The sequence below is a fragment of the Rutidosis leptorrhynchoides genome, chromosome 6, assembly GCF_046630445.1.
Source record: "Rutidosis leptorrhynchoides isolate AG116_Rl617_1_P2 chromosome 6, CSIRO_AGI_Rlap_v1, whole genome shotgun sequence".
NCBI lineage: Eukaryota > Viridiplantae > Streptophyta > Magnoliopsida > Asterales > Asteraceae > Rutidosis > Rutidosis leptorrhynchoides.
The window spans coordinates 414,977,074-414,995,736 of NC_092338.1; positions in this window are offsets into that span (position 1 = coordinate 414,977,074).

Below are 18,663 nucleotides of genomic sequence, written 5' to 3' on the forward strand. Positions count from 1 at the left end.
CTAGAATACGTTTTAAAGCTCGGTTGATATTTTCAACTTGTCCACTTGTTTGTGGATGATATGCGGTGGAGATTTTATGAGTTACTCCATATCTTTTAAGAACTTTCTCAAGTTGATTATTACAGATATGAGTTCCCCGATCACTTATTAAAGCTTTCGGTGTTCCAAACCTTGCAAAAAGACGTTTTAAAAAGTTGACTACAACTCGTGCATCGTTAGTTGGGAGAGCTTGTGCTTCCGCCCATTTAGATACATAATCAATGGCTACGAGTATATATAGATTATTATGAGATTTTGGAAATGGACCCATAAAGTCAATACCCCAAATGTCAAATACTTCACATACTTGGATGACATTTTGTGGCATTTCATCACGTTGACTTATTTTTCTGGCCCTTTGACAAGCATCACAGGATTTGCAAAGAAGGTGTGCGTCTTTGTAAATTGTAGGCCAATAGAATCCAGCATCGTAAGCTTTTCTTGCTGTTAGTTGAGGCCCATAATGCCCTCCAGTTGGTCCTGTGTGACAATGGTTTAAAATTTTACTAGCTTCATCTCCAAATACACATCGGCGTATTATTCCATCGGGACAACTTTTAAACAGATGTGGATCTTCCCAAAAATAGTGTTTTATATCACTGAAGAATTTCTTTCGTCTTTGGTACGATAATCCTTTTTCAAGGAATCCACATACTAAGTAGTTTGCATAGTCTGCAAACCATGGGATTTCTTTATAATCTATCTTTAATAGATATTCATCAGGAAAGTTGTCTTGTATGGCCGATTCATTTAGAACTTCTAATTCGGGATTTTCAAGACGAGAAAGATGATCAGCGGCGAGATTTTCTGCTCCTCTTTTATCTCGGATTTCAATATCAAACTCTTGTAAGAGTAAGATCCAACGGATTAATCTTGGTTTAGCATCTTGTTTTGAAAATAGGTATCTAAGAGCAGAATGGTCGGTATAGACCACCGTTTTTGCTAGAACGAGATATTATCGAAATTTGTCAAAAGCAAAGACAATAGCAAGGAGTTCTTTTTCAGTAGTTGTATAGTTTGTTTGTGCTCCTTGTAACGTCTTACTAGCATAATATATAGGTTGAAATCGTTTTTCAATCCTTTGTCCTAAAACGGCTCCCATTGCAAAATCACTTGCATCGCACATTAGTTCAAATGGTAGATTCCAATTTGGTGTTATCATGATCGGTGCATTAGTGAGTTTTTCTTTAAGAATATTAAAAGATTTGATACACTCATCTGAAAAGATGAATGGAGCATCCTTTTCTAGGAGTTTATTCATAGGAGTGGCAATTTTAGAAAAATCTTTTATGAAACGTCGGTAAAAACCGGCATGCCCTAGAAAACTCCTAACTCCTCTAACATTGGTGGGATGTGGAAGTTTAGCAATTACATCTACTTTAGCTCTATCCACTTCAATTCCTTCTTTTGAAATTTTATGACCAAGAACGATGCCTTCTTTAACCATGAAATGGCATTTCTCCCAATTAAGAACTAGATTTGATTGTTCGCATCTAATTAGCATTCATTCCAGATTAACTAGACATGATTCAAATGTATCACCGAAGACTGAAAAGTCATCCATGAATACTTCCATGCATTCTTCTATCATGTCATGAAAAATCGCCATCATACACCTTTGAAAGGTTGCAGGGGCGTTGCAAAGTCCAAATGGCATGCGTTTGTAAGCAAAAGTACCATAAGGGCACGTGAATGTGGTTTTCTCTTAATCTTCGGGTGCTATTGGAATTTGAAAATATCCAGAAAATCCATCTAGAAAACAATAGTAACTATTTCCGGCTAATCTTTCCAACATTTGATCTATGAAAGGTAAGGGAAAGTGATCTTTTCTGGTGGCGTCATTTAATTTTCTATAATCAATACACACACGCCATCCTGTTACAGTCCTAGTAGGAATAAGCTCATTTTTCTCATTTGTAATGACAGTCATGCCACCCTTCTTAGGCACGCATTGAACTGGGCTTACCCATGGACTATCAGAGATTGGATAAATTAGACCTGCATCTAGCAGTTTAATAATCTCTTTCTTAACTACATCTTGCATATTAGGATTTAGTCTTCGTTGGCGTTGCACATATGTTTTATGACCTTCTTCCATAAGGATTTTATGTGTGCAATACGAAGGACTTATTCCTTTAATATCATGAATTTTCCATGCAATGGCTGGTTTATGAGCTTTCAACACAGAAATGAGTTGTGATTTCTCATTTTCAGTAAGAGAAGACGATATTATTACAGGTAATTCAGATTCACCATGTAAATAAGCGTACTCCAAATGGTTTGGAAGTGGCTTTAACTCTAATTTCGAAGGTTCTTCTATCGATGATTTATATCGATATCTGTCTTCTTCTTTTAGCATTTGAATTTCTTCTGTTGTTGGTTCATATCCATTAGCTATAAGTGTAGCTAACATTTCAGCTTCATCAATTGGTTCATTACCTTCTCCTAAAGAACATTCTCCTGTTCCTTGTAATTCTGGAAATTCTTCTAATAATTCTGCATGTGCATCTATAGTTTGAATATAATAACATGTATCATCTGCAGATTGTGGTTGTTGCATTGCTCTATCAACTGAAAAGGTAACACTCTCATCCTCTATACTTAGGGTCAGTTTCTTACCGAACACGTCTATCATTGCTTTAGCCGTGTTTAAGAATGGTCTTCCTAATATGAGAGGAACTTGAGAATCTTCTTCCATGTCCAAAACAACAAAATCTACTGGAAATACTAAAGTACCAACTTTAACTAGCATGTTCTCCATTATCCCTCTAGGATATTTTATTGATCTATCGGCTAGTTGTATGCTTATTCTTGTTGGTTTCAATTCTCCAAGGTCTAGTTTAGTGTATAGTGAATATGGCATTAGATTTATACTAGCACCTAAGTCTGCCAATGCTTCTATTGAACTAAGACTACCCAGAAAACATGGAATTGTGAAACTTCCTGGATCAGATAGTTTTTCTGGTATCTTATTCAACAGCACTGCTGAACAATTAGCATTCATAGTAACAGCCGAGAGTTCTTCCATTTTCTTTCTATTTGAGATTAGATCTTTCAAGAATTTAGCATATTTAGGCATTCCTGAAATCACATCAATGAAAGGAAGATTTACATTTATCTGTTTAAACATATCCAAGAATTTGGATTGCTCGGCTTCAAGTTTCTCTTTCTTCATTTTACTCGGGTAAGGAAGTGGTGGTTGGTATGGTTTAACATAAGGTTTATCCTTAACTGTGTTATCTTCATTAACCTTTTCAACTACCGGTTCTTTTTCCTTATCTTGATCAGGTTGTGGTTCTTGTGGAGTAGGAATAGTTTCATCAGAAGTTACAGGTATTTCAGGTGGTTTAAGTGTTGTACCACTTCTTGTGGTAATAGCTTTAGCTGTTTCATTCCGGGAGTTAGCATTTGTATCACTAGGTAGACTTCCCGGTTTTCTTTCACCTATTAACCTTGCTAGGTTACTTACTTCTTGTTCCAGATTTTGAATAGAAGCTTGTTGATTTCTAAATGCTTGAGCATTTTGTTCATTGGTTTGTTTCTGAGATGTGAAAAACTGCGTTTGAGTTTCAACTAGCTTCGTCATCATATCTTCTAAATTTGGCTTTTTATCATCGGTTTGTTGTGGTGGTTTGTTTTGAAAATTAGGTCTTTGCTGATTGTAAGTATTATTGGATACTTGTTGATTGCTAGGACCTTGTTGGTTGTTGTATGGAATATTTCGGTTATAATTCTGGTTTTGATTGTAAATTGGTCTTGGCGGTTGATAATTATTCTGATAATTATTTCCAGGCCTTTGGTTTATGTATGAAATATTCTCTCTTTGTTCCATTGTTAATTCAATACTGAGACAATCTTTTGTCAAATGTGGTCCTCCACACTGCTCACAACTAATTCATATTGAGTGAATATCTTTAGTCATCTTTTCCATTCGTCTTTCCACAGCATCTATCTTTGCGGAAATGGAATCTAAGTCATGGCTAGAATCGGCTCTAGCTGCTTTAGATGATCTAACGATGTCTTTTTCTTGGTGCCACTCATGTGAGTGGGAAGCAGTGTTATCAATAATTTTGTAAGCATCAGTTTCGGTTTTCTTCATAATAGAACCACCAGCTGCTATATCTATGTCTTTCCTTGTAGTGATGTCGCATCCTTGGTAGAATATTTGTACTATTTGACAGGTGTCTAAACCATGTTGCGGACATCCTCTTAACAACTTTCCATATCTAGTCCATGCCTCATATAGAGTTTCATTCGGTTTCTGTGTAAACGTAACAATTTCTGCTTGAAGTCTTACGGCTTTAGATGCAGGAAAGAATTGTTTAAGAAATTTGTCAACTAAAACATCCCATGTATCGATCACCCCTTCAGGTAACGATTCCAACCAATCTTTGGCTTCTCCCTTTAAAGTCCAGGGAAATAACATGAGATATATCTGTTCATCCTCCACTTCTCGGATTTTAAATAGTGTGCATATCCTATTAAAGGTACGTAGATGTTCATTTGGATCTTCCTTCGGCGCACCACTAAATTGGCATTGATTAGTCACCATGTGTAGAATTTGTCCTTTGATTTCATAATCTGGCGCATTAATGTCTGGATGAGTAATTGCGTGACCTTGGCCAGTGCGTTTAGCTCTCATTCGGTCTTCCATACTTAAAGGTTCCAGATTCTCCATAATTGAATTTGTTGAATCGGAATCACTAGAGGATTCTGATTTAATGGTTCGTTCATCAACAATCTCTGTTTGAATGATTGGTGGTTCCGGAGGAAAGTTTAATGGTTCAGGATCTACGAACCGTTCCTGAATATTCTCCGGATTCTCAATTGTGAGGTCGGGTTCAAAAAATGGATTATCGGAAATTTGAACTGAAGTACTTGGTCGACTGGATGACGATTCTAAAGAAAAATCAACGGCAGTAATATTTGCTAAATGTCTTGATCTAGTTACAGGTGATGAACGTACAAAAGGTGGTGAACGTCTTGCTCGGTGCATTCACTGAATATCCTATTAGTTTTTAAAAGGAAAGAAAAATTATAATAAGTTATCCAATTAATAGACTTTTCTGATTTTGCCCACGTTTTGAATAGCCAAAAGATGCAGCAGAGGGGCAGGATTTGTTTGGTCTCAATATAATTGAGGACTGTTTGGCTCCAATAACCCGGTCCACGTACAAATCCAACTATTACTACGAACCAGAAAATTTTGATGTCTATCAATTTAACCACTTAAAATAAATTTTCATAATTTTAAGAAATTTAGATAAGAAGTAGAATAACAATCTATATCCTAAAACTAGAATAGCGAGAAATAAGAAAGAAAAAGAGTTCGTCGAAAAAGGTCGAAAAAGAAAAATGGTTGAAAAATAAAAGGTGACGGAAAAATAAAAGAAACTTATAAAAACTTAAAAATACTTGACTAACCTAACCTTATTACTACAACTAACTTAAAATTATAATCGCAAATTGAGATTACTAATTGGAATGATAATTGGTACATAGTAAAAGGTGTCTAAAAATATTAAAGCTTATAGGAAAAACTATATCCCAAATGGAAATAACTAAAACTTAAAAAGGCGTCGCAAAATTCTAAAGCACCTAAATCTTAGTCTAAAGAAAAAGCACTTAAGGGATTTTACGGCAAAGTCTAAAAATCTAGAAGTAAAAATAACTATGGCAAAAACTAAGTTTAAAACTAAATATGAGCTAAAAATACAAATATTACGTTAAAACGATTAAAAAGGGACAAAATATAAAAATATACAAAAAGTTGTAAAAAGTACAATTTTTATAAAAATATTATTTTTATATTATTTATTTAATAAAACTACTAATTTTACAATTTAATTAAACTAATTTAACTAAATAAAACAAATTAAATAAAAAGTAAAACTAATTATAATAAAACTAATTATAATAATAATAATTAATTAGGGTTTAAAATAATAATTATTAATAATTACTCGTAATTAATACTGAATTAGGGTTTCTGTCAGCGTGTCAGGTTTACTCCGCGAGTTGCGGTATTCAAAGCATCAAACCCCGCGAGTCGCGGGGTTCAGAAATTCAAACCTGGAACAGTTTAAAACTGACGCGTTTTTTTTTATTTTTTTTTTTCTGTTTTTAATTTTTTCTGTTTATAAAAAAAAATATGTGTATAATAAAAACTTATATTTAAAACTTAAATAAAAATAGAATCACTTTATAATTTTATAAATAAAAATCTTAAAACTAGATTTATATATATTTTTTTATATGTTTTTAAATAAAAACAAAATACTTAAATAAAACTTATATAAAAATAAAGAAAATTTATAAAACTTAAATATTTAACAAAATCTTAAAAATACATAAAAATTTTTTTTTTCTTTTTATATTTTCGAATATTTAAAACGTACTTTTATAAAAACGAATTTTAATAAAAGTAAAATAAAAATCTTTTTTTTTTATGTAGCGTTGCGCTTCCGGCTTTTAAGAGACTCCCCGGCAGCGGCGCCAAAAATAACTTGATGTTTCGCGAGGTGTATACGAAATAGCTTATATTTTTACAAAAATATAATATTAAATACGATACAATTTTACACAAGATATTTATTTATTTATAGAATGGATATACTTAAACCTTGCTACAACACTTATAGGCAGTGTACCTAATCGTACAGTAGTGTAGTTTTTAGTAAGTCCGGTTCGTTCCACAGGGAATCTTTTTAAACAAAGCTTAACGCTATATTAGTTTACTTTTATAAAAATACAAATATATATATATATATATATATATATATATATATATATATATATATATAAGTAATATTATTATTATAAAGGGAGGTTTTTACCTTTTAATGACCGGTTTGTCGATTTTTAAACTTTAGTCGCAGTTAAAACCAAATGTAAAATATTAAAAATAAATACAAGACTTAAATTAAAGCATAAAGTAAATAACGATAATGAAATTGCGAATAATAAAAGTGCGATAAAATAAACTTGCGATAATTAAAAAGTACGATAATTAAAAGTGCAATTAAATACAATAACAATAAAAATGCGATAATTAGAAGTGCAATTAAATATAAAATAAAGGAAATTAAATATGAAATAAAAGAATTATGCTTATTTAAACTTCCGTAATCATGATGTTTGACGTGTTGATTTTAGTTTTATGCCCATGGGTTAATTGTCCTTTGTCCTGGATTATTTAATATGTCCGTCTGGTTTTTGTCCATAACAGTCCATCAGTCATAAATATAAAGTGCGAGTGTCCTCGTCAAATTATTCTTATACCCGAAGTTAAATATTCCAACTAATTGGGGACTTAAACTGTAACAAGATTTTAATACTTTGTTTAATAATTACACCAGGATGTCGACTGAGTGTAACCCAAGGTTTTAATATTTTGTTATCAATTATACCAAGTGTCCTTGTATATAATTTCACCCCTGTTTTAATTATTCTAGTGGCTATTAATCCATTTCCGTGTCCGGTTAAATGAACGATTATTCGTACATATAAATACCCCGCCCATCGTGTCCGATTGAGTGTATATGGTAATTTATAGGGACGCCCAATTGTAAATCTTTATATTAACATTAACAAACTATCATTTAGTTAAACAAATATAAAGCCCATTAATAGCCCATAGTCTAATTTCCACAAGTGTCGTTCTTTTGTCCAAACTCCAATTATGGTACAAAGTCCAATTACCCAATTTTAATAATTAGCCCAACATCATGATTACTTCGTTTTAAATAAGCATAATAATAACTTAGCTACGAGACATTAATGTAAAAAGGTTGAACATAACTTACAATGATTAAAAATAGCGTAGCGTTACACGGACAGAATTTCGACTTACACCCTTACAACATTCGCTAACATACCCTTATTATTAGAATTATAATTAAAATTAAAATATAAATTATAAATATATATATATATTTTACGTATGAATGAGGAGAAGAAAAAGATGATTAAAATGATCAGAATTCGGTTGGCTTTATAGGCAGTTTCTCATTTTGGGGCTCCGCGACTCGCGGCCTTTTTGGCCTTTAAACTCCGCGAGTCGCGGAGTTTGCTTTTACAGCTCAGAGGAGTTTGGCTCTTTGTTTACCGACGGTTTAAAATAAATATAATATATTAAATAATTATAAGAATTATTTAAATATTATATTATATTTATGTGCATAGTTGACTTGTAATTTTTAGTCCGTTGCGTCGAGCGTTGAGAGTTAACTCTGGTCCCGGTTCCGGATTTTCGAACGTCCTTGCGTACAATTTAATATCTTGTACTTTGCGTTTTGAATCTTGTACTCTTGTAATTTCGAGACGTTTCTTATCAATAATTGGAACCTCTTTGATTGTATTTTGTACTTTTGAGCTTTTTGGTCGTTTGCGTCTTCAATTCGTCGAATCTGTCTTTTGTCTTCACCTTTTATTATTTAAACGAATATCACTTTTAAATAGAACAATTGCAACTAAAAGCTTGTCTTTCTTGAGGAATAATGCTATGAAATAAATGTTCGTTTTTAGTATTATCATTATTATAACTAATATTATTATTAGTATTATTAATAATATTATTATCATTTTTATTATCATTATCATTATTTCTAATTACTACTAAAATTTATTAAAACCATCATTATTATGTTATTATTATTATTCCTATTAATATTATTAATAGTATTACTATTACTATTATAACTAGTATTAATGTTATTATTATTGTAATATTAGTATTATATTATTATTATTATTATTATTATTAATATAAATAGTATTATATTTAATAATATAAGTTAATCCGTATAAATTAATTGCAAATACTGTTTTGAACGCATCCTTATCTTCATCTGTTGCATTTTTATTTTTTCTGATATTATATATATCGCTCGTGAACTTCTGTCTTCCCAAAAATCTCGCTAGCAAACACAAATCAATTGCTTACCATTATTTATATCGTTCATATAATATTATCTATTGTTCATATAATATTATCTATCGCTGCGAACTGATTTAAAAAAAACAGATGCTTTATATTTTTTTTTCTTCTTCAGCGAAACCTCTGTACTTAATGATTTCCTTCATATTTCGATTTCGAACTTGTTGGCAAAATCTAAAAATGCAGAAAGGTTAGAAAACTTTCTTTGAATCTAACTGCAAAATCTCAACTCTCAAATCTTTATATCGATTGCGAATTTTGGAGTCAAAGTATTTTTACAAAAAAAGTCAACCATTGTTCTTGAATCAAATTCGAATTCGTTTTTAAGTTTTAGGTTAAATTGACGATTCCAATAGTTTCCATATACAATTTACAAACTATTTCGTGTTACAACTTTTGTCCAAAATGAGCTCGAAAGTGAAATCATTTTTTTTCTCCTTGTTACCGTCGCACAGCAAGGTGGGTTCCCAGTTTTTTTTAATTTTTTTCTTCTTGTTTTTCTATAATACAAACACTAAATATTGATGATTTTAATGAGTTTGAATAACCTAAAATTATTTTATAAATGAATCATGTTTGGAATAGTACACTGATCGACTAGATAGTATTAAGGAAGAGGAAGAAGTTTAACAGAACGAAGCAGTGCTTCAGTGGTACCAGTCATCTGTGAACCCTGGACCCACGAGAATATACCCTTTGCCAAATATGGGGTGCAGGTTCGAATCCCTCCGGGGGCGATATTCGGCCTGCAAGTTCTCGCTGGATACTGGGGGGAGGTGTCTTACACGGTATACTTAGCCCTTACTGGGTGGGCGGTATAGGTGCCAAAGGCACACGGGGTCAGGGTTTCCCCGCCAGATTAAACCTTTTGCCAAAATAAATACGGGGTATATATTTTTACAGTCGCTATTAAAACAGAAAAAGGGCGACAGCCCAATGGTTTAAGGGAGTGTTTAATGAGCGAGAGGTCTCGGGTTCGAGCCTGGCGGGTTGCAACTCTTTTTAGACATAATTTTTAAGGGTAACCCTCCTATTTTATTTTTATTTTTATTTTTATTTTTATTATTGTTATTATTATTATTGTTATTATTGTTATTATTGTTTTTGTTATTGTTATTATTATTATTATTGTTATTGTTATAGTTGTTAGATATAAGTATTATTATGTTTACATTAATAATATGATCTATATTATTATCACTTTTGTTAGTACGCAACATCATTAAGTATTATTAGTGTTATTATTATTAATATTAACATTGATATAGGTATTATTATGATTAGGAGTATCATTATTATTATTACCATAAAAATAACACTAACTAGTTTTATTATCATTTAATATTAGTATTAGTATCACTTTTGTAAATGTTAGTATCATTATTAACAATATCATTATTATTATTAATATTATCATTTTTTTTATAAAGTTAGTATAATTATGATTATTAATATTATTACTATAATTATTATACTTATTCTAATATTATTATAAATATTATTTTTGCAAACAAAAGAAGTGTCTATAAAGACATATTTAATACATATGTATATAATATTACTTAATATCAGGATATAATATTATTTATATTGATATAACGATAACTAAATTACATATCGAATAAGTATTATAATATATTATAAGTATTAATAAAATTGTATATGGCTATTAATTTTAATACATAACTAAATATATATATAAATTGCTCGATTACGATTACATGTATTAATATATATACACAAATGATATAGGTTCGTGAATCCGAGGCCAACCCTGCATTGTTCAGTTTCGTCGTATGAATATTTTTACTACAAAATATTGTAGGGTGAGTTTCATTTGCCTTTTTACCCTTTATATTTTTGGGCTGAGAATACGTGCGCAATTTTTATAACTGTTTTACGAAATAGACACAAGTAATCAAAACTACATTGTATGGTTGAATGATCGAAGCCTAATATGCCCCTTTTTGCTTGGTAACCTAAGAATTAGTAAACCGATCTACTAATTAATGCGAATCCTAAAGATAGATCTATTGGGCCTAACGAACCCCATCCAAAGTATCGGATGCTTTAGTACTTCGATGTTGTTTTATCATGTCCGAAGGATTTCCCAGAATGATAGGGGATATTTTTATATGCATCTTGTTAATGTCAGTTACCAGGTGTTCAATCCATATGAATGATTTTTGTCTCTATGCATGGGATGTATATTTATGAGAAATGGAAATGAAAAATCTTGTGGTCTATTAAAATGATGAAAATGATTGTTTATGATAAACGAATGAACTCACCAACCTTTTAGTTGACCATTTAAAGCATGTTTATTCTCAGGTATGAAAGAAATCTTCCGCTGTGCATTTGCTCATATTAGAGATATTACTTGGAGTTATTCATGACATATTTCAAAAGACGTTGCATTCGAGTCGTTGAGTTCATCAAGATTATTACTAAGTCAATTATAGTTGGATGTGTTATGGAATGGTATGCATGCTGTCAACTTTCGATGTAAAGAAAGTTTGTCTTTTAAAAAGAATGCAATGTTTTTAAAATGTATCATATAGAGGTCAAATACCTCGCGATGAAATCATATGTTATTGTATTCGTTCCTATGGATTAGGACGGGTCGTCTCATGTGGTATCAGAGCGGTGGTCTTAGCGAACCAGGTCTTTCATTAGTGTGTCTAATTGATAGTTGTATAGATACATTAGTGAGTCTGGACTTCGACCGTGTCTGTATGTCAAAAGTTTTGCTTATCATTTAGTGTCGAAAAATTATTTGCTTATCATCCTTAAAAGTCTAGACACGTCTTACTATCTCTATTGCATAGACAGTGTATAGATAAATTCATATCTTAGCGTATCTGTTATTATTACCTTTTCCTGACAGCTTCTGTAGATTCCTCCGTAACTTATGGGATTTTAGTATTATATATGCATATGTAAATTATGTATTGCAGGGTACTAATCTACATCCTATAATCTATTTCTTATCGAAAATACTTCATCTGGTCGTACGAGATGAATCCCTCAACCAGTTCGAGTCCCTCAGATTTCGATAGCTATTCCGATAGTTATTCCGACAGCTATTTCGACATGGATATTTACCTAAGCTCTGAAAGTAGTGTCACCAAAATGAATCAACCAATCATCCATCCCCAATTCATCTGATGGGTTCGTAGTCGACTTAACCGATGGAGACGAGAAGAAGGCGATCCTTTCCACCCACCAACCTGTACTCTTGATGAATAACCCGAAGCACTTACCGGTGAATTAATCCGAAACACCATTTTCACCCTCATTTCCAGAGTAGCTCGACATGATTATATTCTATCCACAATTCTAAACCTTATTCATCCGCTCGTTCCGACCGACAAATCATTCCGAAATAATAGAAGAAGTCAACGAACTTCGGGCTCGAGTAATCAATTTGGAGTATATGGTGCAAAACTTACCAGCTTCAGCAACAGCACCCGTACCATCAACAACACACGCCTCAACATCGCAATCTATACCTCGAGCATAATCATCGTTTTACATGACATTCTACATCATTTATCTTCATTCGGCATAGCGATTATGTAATCTTTAATGTTTTAGAGATTATATATTCTTGTTCTAACGGTAAATCAAATGAGTTTAATATCATATTGACTCATTAAATCCATGATTACATCTAAAGAAAATATATAAGTATATATATTTTTTCATAAAAATTGTAATTAAAAATTCTTTCGTACAAACTGTTAATGGTGAAAATATTTTAACTGGTAGGTAATACCCTAGAAATAATTAGATTTCACATTAATAAGTTACACTGTACATTCTTCGAATCTGATTCAACAGTCGTTTACTATCCTACTTACAACCACTGATATACAAATTCGTTCACCACAGAACAACCATTTTCATCCAATTTCATATTTAGATATTGATTTATCAGAATCCAACAAGTGGCATAATGAAGAAAACATTGGACAAAATAAAATTTGTTAGAAACAAACAAATTAACCATGAGAAAATTTTGTTAAGAATCCACGCTAACAAAATCCTAGCTAACTGTTCCTAGCTAACTGATTACATTTTATTTATGGCAGTTTATTTATCACAATTTAATTATCGCAATTTTATTTATGGTCATTTAAATTCTGTTATTTACTTTACGCACTTTATTTATCGTCATTTAATTTCTGTTATTTATTTTACGCACTTTAAATATCGGGACACGTATACAAGGTTTTGACATATCATATCGACGCATCTATATATATTATTTAGAATAACCATAGACACTCTATATGCAGTAATATTGGAGTTAGCTATACAGGGTTGAGGTTGATTCTACAATAATATATAGTTTGAGTTGTGATCGAGTCTGAGACGTATATGGGTCACGACACGTATTAATTAATTCGAATATAATATATTAAACTATATATGAATTACTGGACTGTTAACTGTGGACTATCGACTGTGGACTAATAACATTGGATAATTAAAAAGAATTAAAATATTGATTATAACATATGAAACTAAATAATTCTTCAAGTTTGCCACTTGATTTCATCTTAAACCTCATTTGTATCTTGACGATTCCAATCTGCGTTCAAACCTTTCATGATTCTTAAAAACACCTCAATCGAGAGGATGAACCAACCGCACTTCATTTACGGAAGAAAGGATTGATGCATATAGTGTTACACCTGAAAAACACTCGGGACCTGAGTAAACGTTTAACACATAGCTGTGCTAATTCCTTTAGTGTTATTATTACCGAAAATAACTTTTCAATCTCTTTCCAAAATAGCCAATTTTGTCACAGCTTCAGCAAGTCAACTTCGACTTTTCATCCGGATTGGTCTTATTATAACCTTGATATATAAGTTTGCCTTTCGTCATCGTTACCGGGGAACCATTTATATTCCACCACATTAGCAGTAAACTTACCAGCAACTTCAATGAATCTGGACTTTCCAAAAAATCATTATATTCAGTGAAACCCCATAGTGTATTCATCTATACCCTGTAACAATAATTGCCATACCAATTACCGAGAATCAGCAATCAGTATTTCGAATCTCATAACATTTCCACACCAATAGTTATATGTATACATATAACAATTATCTCCTAGAATTACGATCTTCAATTCTGAAATTTTGAAAAGCACACAGCCTAAGAATCAATACATTGAACTATGAAAAAAAAAAAAAAAAAGCTGAATGAAGCAGCAGAAAATGTAGGCAACCGTAAACGACCTTAATCGTTGGAAGTTTGATGATAAAGAATAGTATGTTGGAAAAGCTCAGAAAAAGTTTGAAACTGAAAAACTGATTGTTCAAACTACGAAGGAGTCTCTGAACAAATCACAAGGACTAAACTTGTACATTAAGAATCCTGATGATTCTGTTTCTGATGAAATCTTTAGCGAATACCTTGCTTCTGACTCCAAACTCTTGCGGACAAATTTTCTTCACCATCATTCGATAGTAGAAATTTCAAGATATCACCGTATCTTTCATTATAAATATCCTCCATATTTTTGAAGATATTTTCATAACTATTCTTATCTGAAATCATTAATCTCTTCGTGCTATCAGTGTTACATCATATAGAAACTGTTAGTTTCTATATTCTGTAAACTTTCGAGCTTAAAATATGGATGTTATTGAAGTAATGTTGGAAACTGATGCATGAGTTAGTATAATATAATGACACTTGATCAACGTGATTATATTACAGTAAGTCATGCTGAGTTTCTAATGAGACGTGATGATTCACAGATTATAACGTCATCATGTGCCATGTTACATAACTCATTCATTCTGCTTAACTTCTGAACATATCAAGAAAATATATTCTTGATAGTTCTATTCTCAGTGATTCTGGTTATTTAACAAATCAAATCGTGTTATTACGTCCTTTCTTGTTTAGAACATTAAGTTCATTCGAAACTCCTTACTTAAGAATTCTGGACCGTTACTCGCTTTACTAGAGGTCGGGAGGAAAATAATAAGGCAAAGAGCTCCAAAATATAAGAGAAGATATAAAGCCCAATAACAACACTGAGGTTACAAACCGTAGATATTAATACGAATAGCAATATAAAGACACCGTATAGTTAAGAATAGTATCACCCAAGGTAATAGTAGAAGTAAACAGATTTTTCTGGTGAAAGATTGAAAAGAAGGATGACAGAAGTGACAATTAGAAAAATATCAAGGATTAGAATGGGATTAAGCATTTTCACAATCTTTTGGATGTATGATGTAACGACCCTACTTTTCCGTTATCTTTTAAAGTTAATTATTTAACGACCGTTAACTGTTATTCGTGCCACGTCATTTCTATGACCTATATTATTATCTTCGTAATAATATATTAATTATTATGTGTTATATGAATATTTGTATTCATATCTTTAATTGTACGTTTCTACGTGTCGCGGATTTCTATCCGGCGAATCTTTTCGGTTTTCAAACCAACGGTCGAGCTTTTGGGATTTTTAAGTCCTAATTATTTTAAATATGATATTTTAATGTCATATGATCATATATAGTGTTTATATATTTTATTCGTCGCGTATTTGTTATCTCTCCGAAAAATCAATCGCGTAGTGGTGTTTTCGCGTTTCGGGCTTCGTTCGGGCATTCGGGCTACAAGACTTATTTCATTTATCAAGTTGGCCCACAAGTGGGGCCCACCCTTCATATTTCAGCCGAAAATATCAAGGGGGAGGGGGTATTGTGCCATTTTTCCCAAACTTGTAGTTTTAGGGATCAAAACCTAATCACTACTTCATTCTTCCCCATTTTCACATTTTAATTTTTGTTTCATCCTCCCCTTGCTCTCCTTGCCGTCACCTACCACCAAGAACATCATCATCATCTCATAAAATTGTTAATCATTTCAAGAGGCTTTCAACATAATCGGATTCTACACAACGATCTCTACGCGTTCATATTACTTGATTGTTGATTAGGGTATAAACCCTAACCCTAGATTTTCAATTTTTCAATTATTTTTCTGTTTTTACATGTTATATTGATAGTATGATGATAATATGTTATTGTATTGATGATTGTATGCATAGAAATGCTCAAATATATATGTTTTCGGTTTGATTGAATTGGGACAGCAGCATATTCGTTCATTTATGGTTATGTAACTGATATAAAAGTGAAATTAAAGTATCTAGATGAGTTCCTCTCATCAAGACATTAATTTTAGACTCCGGATTCATGTCGTTTCGATTCCCGGAGCAATAGATATTATCAAAATGGTATTTTGTTAAGATTGAAATGTGATATTGATATGAACCAGGTTTGGTCCGACTTTGTGACCATATTTGGTGACTTTAGGGTGTGTTAGTGTGTTAGGATTAATGGTGGGACGAACTTTCATGTTCGGGTCATCTAAATCCGAGCCACGAATCACCCGTTTCGACTAAAACACGATTTTGATTGAATTGAAGTTCCAAGTGGTGTCATGGCTGATCACCACGACTTGTGGACTGTTCTTGGTGTGTTCTTGAGTGTGCCAAAGTTTCGGGTGGTTTGATTAGGCGGAGATATATGTAAGGCTCGCCGAAAGCCGACACCCGGGGCTCAAGATACGACCCGATGAACTTTTGATTTAAAATTCATGTTTAATTATTAAACTTATGATATAAATAATGAATTTCATTATCATTTAATTACTTATGATAAAAAAAATAATTATTATTATTTAAGACTTATGATATATATTTATTATATCATTTAATTATTACTTATGATTTAATTAACATTTTAATTAAACTTACGATTAATAATACTTTTATTATTAATGGAAAATACTTATGATAAGTATTAAGACTTATATTATGAGATTATTATAATAAGACTTATAATAAGGATTAATTAATTATTTAATTATTATAAGACTTGGTTATTATTTAATTATAAATCTAATTATTAAACACTTATGATTTAATAATTATAAATAGAAACTTATGATATGATTAATAATTCATTATTAATTAATAATACTTATGATATGATTTAAAATTTATTATTAATTAATAATACTTATATTATGATTAATATTTAATTAATTAATTAAATACTTATGTTATATTAATTATATCATTTAAACTTATGTTAACTTTAATAATTCATTTTAATTTAATTAAACTTTTGTTATGACATAATTATACATATTTAACTTTAATTAACATTATAACTTATATTATTATTACAACTTACACTTTTAAAATTAATGTTGACTATGTTTGACCAAGGTTGACTTTTGAGTTAACTTTCGGTTGACTTTGACTTTTAGTTGACTTTTGTTGACTTTCTAAATAAGGAAACTTTCCTAACTTATAAACTTTCCTAAAATAGCAACTTTCTAAATTTGGAAACTTTCCAAAAATAGAAACTTTCCAAAAATAGAAACTTTCTAAAAATAGAAACTTTCCAAAAATGGAAACCTGCTAAAAATAGAAACTTTCTAAAAATAGAAAGTGTGTGTCCGTACGCTGTTCCGATCAAACCGATGCATGTTGAGTATTGTTCTATGTCTACTTGCAACATGTACAATAGCTATCATACTAAGACTTGACATAAGTTAGTTATTTATATCGACCTGCTTTATTTATAGGTCGGCGTTGTGATCATTCCTGATCACTTTACTTTGTTGCTATTCGCATTTTTGTGTGGTTTCTTCATTTGCTATTAAGGTGAGTTATAGTCCCATTTTTTTATTTAAATCTTTTGGGATGAGAATACATGCAATTTATTTTATATTTTGGACACAAGTGGAGGTTGGTTTAAATTATTCATTGTGAGTTGAACAAAAATATTCCCTAGTCTGGTAACTGTAATCACTGGTTTCTACTGGTGAACGCGAATCCTATGGATAGATCTATCGGGTTTGACAACCCCATTTCGAGCTAGTCGCGCTAGTAATTTATAATCGGAATGTTTAGTACTTCGTAATTTGTTGTAGATACACTTGTTTGGTGTATATTATTTATTGTGTTTGGCAAGAGTAAATAAATGGTTAAGTGGTTACCAGGTGGCTCACGGAAAATGAAATAATGCTTTTATATGTTTTCTAGCATATAATTTTGTGGTCCAAAAAGGAGTTTTTATGTTTTCAAACATAAATTTTTATGGTTTAAATTAAATATTGTTTGCAATATTAAACCTATAATTCACTCAACATTTTTTTGTTGACAGTTACTCGCATGTTTTATTCTCAGGTTCATGATTGACTGCTTCCGCTGTGCTTAGAGAGTCTGCATATTTATGATGGCAGCTTTTGTTATACATTAACTTGCATTCTATTTCGTTACATTAAATAGTGGGTGTTTGTTGACTTTGTTTTGGTTAACTTTTGGTTAAAATATTTATGTATAGTTTTTCTAAACTTATACATTTTAGTAGATTTCCTTTATAGGAAATTATTTTTAAATAAAGAATGCAAGGTAGTTTTTTTAAATTCATATAGAGTTTCGATCAAGCTGTGGGACCAAGATAACGATGGTCGTCAAGTGTACTTTGACGGGTCGTTTCAGTTGGTATCAGAGCGTTGGTTATAGGGAATTAGGCTGCATTGATGTCGTTACCCGAGTCGATAAGGTGCATTAGTGAGTCTAGTCTACAGCCCGGCCTATAATGTATTATTATATGTGATTATTTGTA